This window comes from Rhea pennata, chromosome 1 (genome assembly GCF_028389875.1).
Source record: "Rhea pennata isolate bPtePen1 chromosome 1, bPtePen1.pri, whole genome shotgun sequence".
NCBI classification, from domain to species: Eukaryota; Metazoa; Chordata; class Aves; order Rheiformes; family Rheidae; genus Rhea; species Rhea pennata.
Window position 1 is genome coordinate 4,953,993 of NC_084663.1, and position 10,441 is coordinate 4,964,433.

The window sequence follows — 10,441 nt, forward strand, 5'->3', positions numbered from 1 at the left end:
GTTGAATGGGAAGAGCTCGGTTTAATCTGCAGGAGTAGGGGGGGATTTGACTTGGGCATGAGAAAGAAACTTGCTAAAAAATGAGGCTGGTGAAAAACTGGAATAAACCATGTAGATATGAAGTCCCCTTTTCTGGAAAGGTCAGGGCACAAATCTGTCCAGAGCAACGATACAAAGAATCACAGAATGGTAAGGTTGGAAGGGACCTCTGGAGATCATCTAGTCCAACCCTCAGCATAGCCCCGTACAGGGACTGAACCTGCACCACACTTTAACCAACTGAGCTAAACTGCCTTGGGATAAGAGCTGCTCTGCACAACCCACAGAGGTCCCTCCTTCCAGCCATCCAATAAGGCTGATCTTTCTGCTCTTGAAATCATGCAGTTTCTTTTTTTGCATCATTTGTGCAGCAGCATGGAAAAGAAAGAGCTAATCCTGGAGGAAAAACATGCAGAGATGGGAAATTAGAGGAAAGTTTTTATCCGTCAGAGCACAGACGGTCTAGATCAGCCAATCAGAAGCAGGAAAAAAAAAGTGTTTGAGAGAGAGAGAGATGGAGAGAACGAACTAACTTCTTTCAAGACCTATCTTGGAGAAAGGATTACCCGAGGTGGTGGTTGCAGGTCCTTGCATTCCTCCCTGCTTGCACGACTGTCAAATGTCTTGCATTTTCATACCAATGGAGCAAAACTTCTTTCACAAGACAATTTTCGCATCCTTTCAACTCTGCACACCACTGAGTCCAGGATATGCACAGAGATAAACAGCAGTGAGATAAGACAGTAAAATAATAGACCTAATTATACCAACTAACTTGATTACAGTAAAAAGCACTACAGTATTAGGCAGCAAAATGAGGCAGATGCCAGGCAGGTAGGCGGGCATTGGGCTTAGGTCCTCAGCCCACTTTTAGCTGCCCTATGCATGAAGGTAGCCTAAGGACATGGAACTGGACTCAAAGCAGTTTGGGGTGCAGGACAGGTCCCCAAAGCACCCTGGGGCATCACAGGGAGCTGCTAAATGGAGCAGGTGTCTCTTTGCCCTGCCTTGCACTTGCATTATACACGCTCACCTCAAGTGGCCATAAAATCCCCTCTGGTCACAGCACTAATATTTGCATCCTCTTTGCATGGATATAAATGTGAGCAGAAGGTGCCAGGCCAAGGAAAGGAAGGTCACTGTGCACTAACCCTTCTCACTTCCAGCTGTTCTGTCACGTTTTAGGTGGCCGAGGCCTTTTCCATTATTCCGCAGTCGATTCCCATGATTTAGGCCCAATTTGGAAAAGCGTTTCCATACGTGCTAAGAGCCCAATGACCCCTGACCGCTTTGGGAATACAATACATTTAAGATTATGCATCTCCTAAAGCACTCAGCTGAACCAGGGCCCTGAAGAAGACCCAATCAGCATCTCTGACGCCCTTTACAACAGCCAAAAAAACACAGGAAAGAGGCAGGGCTGAAACATCAATCGCCTGCAACAGCGTGTCTTCTACCTCTGGGTTTCAAAGGGAGCTGAAATGCCGAAGCCTTTTAGAGGGCAACCTGAGCACGCGCAGCTGCTTGTCATCTCAAAACACCTCACTTGGCACCAGCCACGTGGACTGAAAACACTCAGACCCTCAGAACGGGATGGAGCTGCCAAGTATTAGAAGTCACCCAGAAGGAAATGCAAAACACTGTTTTGGTGGACCTAATTTAGGGACCCATTCAGGAGCCACTCATCAGCCAAAACTCCCACTGCCCAGGGCAGTAAGTTCTGCCTTTTATGTCACTGCACTTTGCAGCAGTTGGAGCAGCTTTCCAAAAAAAAAAAAAAAAACAAATAAATATATAAGACATACAAATCGGAACTCAGGGAACATCTGCTATTCGATTCCAACGCTTTTTAGGAAAATGACATTTTAGGTCTTGGCACTGTTCGGCGCATCTGAACAGCACAGCTGATCAGCATTTGGGCTTAGCCTACAAGCACTTGCCTCCCTCACAGCACTTTACAGCCAGAAACAGCTTCACCAACTGAGAGGATCTGACAAAGGGAAAAAGAAGCCAAGAAAAGAAAAAAAAAAAAAAAAAAAAAAAAAAAAAAAAAGTTCCAGCCCTCCCAGCCATCTCCTGCCATCCCTTGGTACAACACAGGTGAAAAGAGGGTCCCTCTCTCCCTAAAGGCACGTGATGACCACGAGGAGACCATCTGCTGACAAGGTATATCCAGAATCAACTTTCACAAACTATTTTAATCCAGAGACCTGCAAGTCACATTTATGGGGCTAATTCTACCTTTTCCCTATAACTGAACACAAATTGGATTCCCCTTCCCTCCACACAAGGCCCCTCCAACATGCAAGGGTGAATGTCCGAGCTGCTCAAGGCCACCTGCAATTTGTGTCCCATCAACGCCAAATCAACAGCGTATGCAGGAACTGAATTTAACATCTACACTGAGGTCCCATCCTTGGCTCATGAACAAAATGAGACTTGCTCAAAATGCCTTCTTCCAAGAAACAATTAAATATTACTTTCTTCAAACGGTTATTTGTATTGCTTCCAGGAAAGCTATTGCTTTTCACACAAAAGTGGCAAGAGGCTTACGCCCCTTAGACGTTAAGGCTACCCAAAACATAGTCATCCTGTCTGATCTCAAACATTACAGGGTAAGTTCAGCTGCTGGATTTTAGTGGAGGGAAATTCCTCTCTTCTGCTAAGCAAACAAACACAAAAAGTCTTTCCAATAATTTATGTTCAAATTGCATCTCAGGACTTCTACTCAAACAGTTAGGACTCTCTTGCTCAAGCCACCGCTTGATGTTAACAGCATTAATCATGAAAGTAAGTTATGAGTGTGAATAAAAATAGCAAGTATTCTGCACATAACTGTTTTAAGGCTCACACCTACTTAGAAATGATATCTCGGTCAGCTGTCAAAAACTGCTCAGTTTTTTTTTTTCTTTTTATTACTATTTAATTTTAGAGCAAATGTTACTAATTCATAAAAACGAAATAATGGTGAATACACTTTCCAAACTAGTCCACCCAAGAGTGCTCTGTTTAGCTCTTGCAAAAGGCCAATCCCAAAGTAAACACTTTCATGAGTTTTAAATGTCAGTGACACCATTTTCTGCTCATATTTCTGCATTCCCCTAGTTTGCAACCCAAACATTTTTATTGCTATAAGAGTGATACCTGAAATATGAAGAACTTCTCTCAAAAAAACCAGAATTGGATTTGACTAGTTTGGTCAAAGATGACTCTAATATAAAAAGGAACAGTTTGAAACACTGAGATTTAAGTACTGACAAGGTACCATAAGCTGCTCTAATCCTTAAAAGCTGCTCCGGAAGCTGGGCACTGGAGTATTACAATGATGGAACAAACTCAATAACTGCACATAGCATTACTATTAACAACATTTCATTTCATAACAAGCATTTCATTTTTAGCATTGAGGACCCTCCTACAGCAGTTGACATGTTTTGTACACGGAGATACTCCCCATGCCCAAATGGGGACCCGACACCTCCGTTGCCTTCAGGTCCTCTAAAACGTGGTCGTTGTAGTCACTAGGTGGACTCTCTCAAAGCGTCTTCAGACTCACTGTTTCACTGCTTCAAGTTTTGGCTGCCTGTCCTGCTCTTCGGAGCTTTCCACAAGTCCTTTGGACATACTTAAGAACTGTCTGCCTCCATCAGTCACCACCCTTTAAAATCCTCCCTCAACTGGTCTCCACAGTTCTCCTCCATCCTACACCAACATGAACTTAGCCAGCAAAAAAAGAGTCCTTGAAGAAGTAAGTTGACACCATCTTTGTGCTGTCCTGTCCTTCCATAGGGTCCCAGTCAGCCAATGCCCCTATTATATCACATCAACACTTTCTGACTGAGAACATGCCTGAAACCATGACTCAAAATACATATATATATTTAAAGTGCCATCAGCACACTCAGTAGTGCACAAGCCACAGGGGAAAAAGCATTCCTAGCATGAAAAAACGATGTTTCCCCAAGGCCAAGAATGAGATGTGCAGAGCAAGGCCCAGGCCACCTGATCCTACCCCATTATACTTAACGCTCAGTGTTGGACCAGCACAGCAGGGACGAGAACACAGCTTCACCCTCACTGGCTCTGAAAAAAACCTAGGTAGCATGACACGTTAAACAGCAGAAGAGCCCTCCTAATTTGCATCTCCCTCTGTGATTGAAGGTGAAGACATGGCTCTGATGGCCACCCAAGCCGGGCCAACAGCGCTGTGTGATTTGCAGGGCTTTTCTGGGACGTTGTGACATGGACTTTCCCCAGGTCCTCCAAGAGCAGCCTCCTTTCAGCAACATTATCCTTCTTTTTTTCCCCCCACAGGCAATTATACAGTATGTTATCAAGAATGGCTTGTTAATTCACTGAAAATAGTATCATCTTCTTGTAACTTCATTACCGGCACAGTTGTACTAAATAGCATTTACTCTATTTCTAGTAACACTACCGTACAGATTTAAAAAGTGATGTCTCATTAACACATCAACTGTCTGTCCAGCAAGTCAATTATTACTCATAATCACAGCTATACAACTATATACTGCCTTCTACAGATGTCCTTACATCTGCATGAAACTCTTCATCTCTGCATCGTCCTTATAACATCTGTTGAATATCCATAAATGTTTTCTCCATACATGAAGCGATATTGTTTTGCTCAGAGTATCTACTGTCCCACTACCAGATGCACCCTCGGGAAAAAAAAACAGTAAATAGGTGTTTTCTTGCTGTTCACAATGTGCAGGTCTCTTGATACCACTTTGCCGCATCTCTTTAAGTGGCTTTCAGCATGTCACTTGGTAACAGGTCACACTGAGCCTCCATCTTATCACAGGAGTCTTCAGGACCTAATCCTTTACTAGCGTTAAAGTTATTAGATTTGTCAGAATATCTCCCTCCCTTCTATAAATAATCTGTTGCAAATAAAAAAGGGGAGGAGGGGCGGGATGTCAGGCCACTTGCAGCTCTGCTCACCCAGGCAAGGTCCCATCCCTAAAAGAGCAAGCGTGCCTCGCCCTTTCCTCCTCCACCCCCAGCAGCAGTTAATCCCTTTTACTCCCCCCAAAAAAGGGAATCAAATTTGTGTTTACCTAGAGATGTCTCGGAAGGAAAAGCCACATTGCACTGCAGCCCTGGCCATCACCCCTTGGCCAGTGCTGGAGAAAAGTCCCCAGAAGAGGTTCGCCTGGTGCACCCGGGGCCGACCCTAATGCAAACTCCCTGTGCTGCAAGGAGGGGTGCCTGCAAAGGTTTCATGCAGCAACTGGGCCCCCTTCCTCTGGGGGTAACATGAGCAAGGACAGCAAAGGGGTCCCACAAGCAAACCCCCTCTCGCTGACATTTCCTTTCCCCAACCAGCTGGGGGGGCGGGGGGTTGCACCCAGGGGCTCATTGCAAAGCCTGACACAAACACCACGAATTGCAAAGCAAGGTGCTCCCAGCGGCAAGCGCAGTTTGCAAGGGAAGAGACGTTTTAGGCTGCCTTTTTTTTTTTCCATTTTTTAAGCACATCCTTCCAAGGCAAAGGAAGAAAAAAAGAAAAAAAAAAGGAGGGTGAAGAATGAGACCCCCAGCACAGAGGGACCTGCAGATCTCTGCACACCCCCCAACTCCATCCCCACCTCTCTGACAGAGCGTGCAGCCAGCAAAGTTGCTTTTCTGCTGCTACATCTTCCTCCCCAGAGCACCAGGGGCACAGACCGATTTTAAAAGCCGTCTTGTTCAAGGGGAAGCACACTGGGACGTTGTCGGGGGGAGAGTCGGGGGGGGGTTGCTTCCCCTTTTGCAATGCCTTCAGCCTTTCCCACCCCACAGAAAACCCGCCAGGCTGACCACTCTCCGCTGCAGCTCGTGGATTTTGCAATCCGAGTCCCACTGTGCTGTTTGACAACTGCCTCCCGAGCCGCTCCGCTTGCATTTCTTTGCTGTTTTATGTTGTTTTGCTATGAGGTCCCCACCCTTCTCCCCCCCCCCCCTCCTCCTCTCTGCTCTCCACCACCTAGCTCTGCGACTTAAGTTTGCTGGCTTTCCTGAGCAGCAAAACTCAGTGCTGGGGAAGGGAGAGAGAAGGGGAGAACAGGGTTGGAGGAGGGAAAAGAGCATTACTGCAAGGGGGAAAACCTCGATCCACACTGCAAGGCGGGCGAGCGGCATCTCCAACCGCTCCTGCTAAATAAGAGCACGGCAGGTTTCTGCAGAGCCTCTCCCAAGAGCTGGAGGGAAAGGGGACGGCAGATCGGCTCTCTCCCCCCTAGCATCCCTTGGCGGCTCCTCCACCCCTGCCCGAGCGCCGGGAGACTGCGATGCTCCCGCGGCTGCGAAGCACGGACGCCTGACTCGCAAGTTAACAGCTCGCAACCGCAGCGAAACAATCTCGGAGCAGCGGCAACGAGCTGCTCCCCGCACCGAAACGGGGAAGTTTCTCCAGCCTCCGAGGCAGCTTCACTCCTCCGCTCCCCTGGAAAACGCATTTGTACAAGGCAGCCCGGCAGGGCACAAACAACTCGCTGCAAACTCCTCGCAAACTTGCTTTCGCAGAGCTGCGAGTCACCTCTTTCAGCGCGGGGGTTTTCAGGGTCTGCACAAAACGCTGCTCGCTACGGCACGCCTGGGTAAAGCCACTTGTTTTGCAGCATAGATTTCCGAGCATGGAAATTTCAGAGCGTTTTTGTTAAAACAGCAACCCGAAAAAACCCCATCGCACGCCCAGTTTACTGCACCTAAGTGATCGGGGAAGTCTTGACAGCTCCGACAGGACAGTTTACCCCACGACACGCCTCATGTTAATGCAAAATAAATTATTGTTACGTCTCTTGGCGGAGTTTTCTTCTTTTTTTTTTCATAGCATGTCTGCAATTTTGGCACTCAAAGGCAAATCGGTTGGGCTCCCAAGTCTGCATGCCCTTTCCATGCTTTCTTCCCAGCACACACACACAAATGCTCCGACCGCTTTGCCTTTGCCATGTACTTTTCCCACCAGTAAGTCTTGCGGGGAGGGGAAAACTAATCGCACTCCCTTCGCTGTGTATTTAATTTGCCAGCACACCTCTCCGGGCGACAAAAGAGACCTGAACTGCACGCGGGGTACCTCGGCATGTCGCCTTCTTTTTTTTTTTTTTTCTCCCCTCAAAATGTTTATTTGCAGTTTTTAAAGAAACCTTAACCCGCCATGTTGAACTGACAAGCTTTATAAATATTCATTTACCGCAGTTCGGGAGCGTTACAGGGAAATATGTAGGGATCAGGGCTGCACATTTTGGCACAGCTGATCGCTTTCTTTTCTTTCTGTCTTTCACAGCAGCTTTTTCCTCCGTTTCCCCTGTACATTCAGAAACCCACCCGCCCACCCCCTAAAAAAAAAAAAAAAAAAAAAGAACTCTTGCAAGACCTGCATCGAGCTAAGTAAAATGTGAAAGGAGATGGATTTATGAAGAAAAGCACCAAAAGATAAAGATTAAAAAAATAGGGGGAGTAAAAAAAAAGAAAAAGAAAGAGAAATGAGAGCATCCACAACGCGATACGCCGAGACGAGAAACCCCCCGACGTGCCTCGCACACGCATCGCGAGCGACAGCTCCGGCGAGCGCAGCCGGCCGACGGCGCCCGCCGCCGGGGCGCGCAGCGGGCGCGCAGCGGACGCGCACCCCGGCGCCGCCGCCCGCCCCGCGGCTCCCGCCGCGCCACCGCCAACACTTCGCAACAACTCCGCCGCGTTTTCCCTCCACCTCCCACAGCCACCGCGGGAGGGGGAAAATATAAAATAAAAATAAAACAAGATTTGATTTTAAAAGCACGTCCCGGCTTCCCCCGCTTTTCCCCCCTTTTCTAAAAAAAAAAAAAAAAAAAAAAAAAAATCCTGCTGGGAAGACGGAACGAGCGATTCTCTCCACCCAAGCGGTGCATAAAAATTAAATAAAATAACAAGGGAAATGCCCGCCGCCAGGGCGCGGAGAGGCAAGGCTGCCGGGCGCGCTGCCTTACCTGGAGAACTTTAAGGGGTTTTTTTTATTATTATTATTATTTTTTCTCCCGCGGCTCAGCGGCGGAACCCCCGTGGGTGCGCGGCGCTGCGCGGCGCGGAGCCGACCCGTCCCTCTGCCCGCACTCGCGGCAGACTCATTCCAATATGGCATCCGCGCAGTGCGCATGCCTGCCGCGCTTTTTAGGGCTTTTTTTTTTTTTTTTTTAATAGCAGCCAACTCCTTCAGTGACCTTTTTCAGCAGTTACCACAAAAAAAAAAAAAAAAAAAAGGGGGGGGGGGGAATCCCCCCCCCTTCCTTCTCCATCCCTCCCCTCCGCCGCCGCCCTCGCCCCGCGGTGCCTCCGCGCCCCCGCGCCGCGGACCTGCCGCCGGCGCGGGGAAATTGACACGCGCATTGGCCGGGCGAAATTGAAATTGACGAGCGAGATCGACGCGGTTTCTGGGCTCTCTCCGCCACCTCCTTCATTTCGGGGTTTTTTGTTTTCCTTCCCCCCCTCCGCCACCTCCTTCATTTCAGGGCTTTTTCCTTTCCCTCCCCCCCCCCCCCCCCCCCCCCGCCTCATTTGGGTTGCAAAGAAACTTCCACCGAGGGAGATGCTAGCCGCCTGCGCTCAGGGATGTGCGAAGGGGGAAAGCAAAAAAGCGCCAGATCCCGTTCTGTCCGCTTGCCTTCTCCAGGATCCTTTTACCTGTTTATTCTCCGTTGCAGGAAAAAAAGGAGAAAAAAAAAAAAAAACGCTAGGCACAAGGCGAGGTCCAAAATCAACCTACGTGCACCCAGCCTCCCCTCTCCCAGCGCACAAGCACGCACGCAACTTTCTTTCTTTCTGTCGTTTGCATATTGGATTTATCTTTATTTTTTATTATTATTTTTTGCAGTAAGTGGCTGCAGAGGAAGTCCCCCGTCCCCACCCCGGTAAGAGCAGGGATGCATTCACGGCACAAATGCACTTGGACGTCGGAGTGCGGGTGTGCAGGCACGTGTGTGTTTGCACATAAAGCCACACTGCAGGATTTTTCTGATTTTTTCCCCCCTCCTTCAAGCCTCTAAAATCGGCTCCGTGCCCCTCGGAGCTGCAGCGTTGCACAGCTGCCCCGTGTGCCCTGCGCCAAGCGATGCTGCTCCCCGGGCTGCTGGAGAAATAGCCGGGGGGGGGGCATGAAACACCCCTTTGCTGCGGGGTTTATTTCGGCGGGGGGTCTGGGCTGCTGCGGAGCTTTCCCCACCCGGGGTTTGCTCGGCAGCAGAGCGATGGGTGGTTTTGGCATGGATTTAGCCCCATCCCTCGCAGCCCCAGGGGTTTGGGCTCCCCAAACCCAGCCCCCTGCAGGGAGCAGCCCCGGTGGGATGCAGGAGGATGCCTTGCAGAACATCCTGCAGGATGGGGACCAGTGCTGCACACATACGTTGAACAGGGTCCAGTGGTGAGTGGGGCAGGGGAGGGGGGGGTCCCACTGCAAGGCAGCAAGCGGTCCTGGGTCCATCCTTTCCACCCCAGCCACTGCTGTGGGTCCAGCCCCACATCAAGGCTGTCAAGCAGGCTGAGACGCCGCCACTGCCTCTGCCTGTTTATCTTCTGGCCATCACTGAGCTGAGGTTTGAGGTTTCCAGGCGGTCTCTCAGTTCTCCCTCCTCCCAGGGGCAAGAGAGTGCTGCAGGGAGAGGTGGCCTCATGCCTAGGGACAGGGCAGAGTGGTGGCACTGATTTCCCATGCGTGCTCTTGGTTTTCTTCATCCTCCCTGCAGTGACCAACGTCCTTCAGACGACAGTCCAGTTGCACCTATTCTTGCCAGGGATTTGCTGCTGAACCTCCCCATCTTCCACCAATGTTTCATAGACATACCACCATGCCACAGGATTTTGGTGCAAGGGAAAAACAAGGGAGACAGTACAACAGAGATGAAAAAAAAGGTGGTTTGGGCTTTTTTCTTTCTTTCTTTTTATGAGATACACTCATGGAAAAGATACAGGAGACTGAAGACAGAGCAAACATTGCAGAGAGTGCATTTCTTCACCAGAATCCACCTTCCTGCCATTCATACTCTGTCTCTGAAAGGTCATGGAGAAGGGTTCGGCACCTCCTGTTCAAGCAGAGTTGCTGTAAAGCACACAATAAAGTGCTTCATGTTTTTCAGGCTTCCAGGTTGGATGGGATTTCAAAAATAGCAAGGGAACATTGTCAGAACTTCAAGATAAAACCAAAAACCCAACAGATGCCAGGGAAGTGTTGAAAGCAAATTCAGGCTTTCCGCAGTCCCATTTCTCCAAATGATTATAGAAATGGTTGCAGTCCCATTCCTCCAAATGATTATAGAAGTGGTTGACATTTGCAGCATGGTGACATTTCAGATTTTCAACATATTTTTAAAGAAAGATGCTCTGCACACACAATGTTTCTATGCCTTCTCTTTTTAACTCATTCAAAATT

The 10,441-nt window shown here is 48.8% G+C and overlaps 1 protein-coding gene across 1 annotated transcript in view; it reads right to left on the bottom strand.

Moving 5' to 3' along the window:
- The window catches only part of SFMBT2 (Scm like with four mbt domains 2), a 112,635-nt gene extending 104,527 nt beyond the window's left edge, over positions 1 to 8,108 (bottom strand). Inside the window, exon 1 of the mRNA XM_062580475.1 lies at positions 8,010 to 8,108. The gene's annotated coding sequence lies outside the window, so the exon portion shown is untranslated. The remainder of the gene's footprint in view (positions 1 to 8,009) is intronic.
- Between the last annotated feature and the right edge of the window lie 2,333 nt (positions 8,109 to 10,441).